Source organism: Bison bison, unplaced genomic scaffold, assembly GCF_000754665.1.
Source record: "Bison bison bison isolate TAMUID 2011002044 unplaced genomic scaffold, Bison_UMD1.0 scf7180017862087, whole genome shotgun sequence".
NCBI classification, from domain to species: Eukaryota; Metazoa; Chordata; class Mammalia; order Artiodactyla; family Bovidae; genus Bison; species Bison bison.
The window spans coordinates 1,574-2,504 of NW_011492659.1; positions in this window are offsets into that span (position 1 = coordinate 1,574).

The following is a 931-nucleotide window of genomic DNA, read 5'->3' on the forward strand; positions in this document are numbered from 1 at the left end:
CCACACCGTCCTCCAGAGAATCTTCCCAACCCAGGGATCGAACCCAGGTCTCCTGCACTGAAGGCAGATTCTTTACCATCTCAGCCACCTTATATATTTTTTGATTTATTGCATCAGTGTTTTGTAATTATCAGCATACACTTGTTATATCTACAGTTAAGTATTCCATGTTTATAAGTGCTATCATAAATGGCATCTTTAAAATAAATATTTTGGTTTCCAACTGTTCATCTCCAGTATGTAGAAATACAACTAAATTTTATATATTACAGAACTCACTTTAGTTTTTGAAGCTTGTTTTACACATTCATTAGAATTTACTATATAGAAAATCTTATCTTTAGTGCATGGAGACAATTTTATTTCTTCCTTTCTAAACTGCATGTCTCTTCTTCTCTTGCCTTATTCCACTGGCTCGGATATCTAGTGTGATTATAAGTAGGAGTGGTAAGGATGCAGATCTTTGCCTTGTTCCCAGTCTTAGAATGAAATATTCAGTCTTTCACCAATGAGTATAATGTTAGCTGTAAGATTTTGTTGATGGTCTTACTCAGATTAAGGAAATTCCTTTTTTCCCTTTATTGAGAATTTTTATCATGAATAGTGGTTTAGTTGGTAAGTCGTGTCTGACTCTTGAGACCTCATGGACAGTAGCCCACCAGGTCCCTCTGTCCATGGGATTTCCCAGGCAAGAATACTGGTGTGGATTGCCATTTCCTCCTCCAAGGGATCTTCCTGACCCAGGGAGTGAACTCAGGTCTCCTGCATTGCAGGTGGATTGTTTACTGACTGAGATACTAAGGAAGCCCCTAGGTATTTAATTTTGTCCTTTTCTTTTTACATCTATTAAGACAATCATGTAGTTTTAAATCTTTTTTTCTGTCAATTGATACTGAACTCTTCAGCCTGCCTTTCATTCCTTGACTAAACC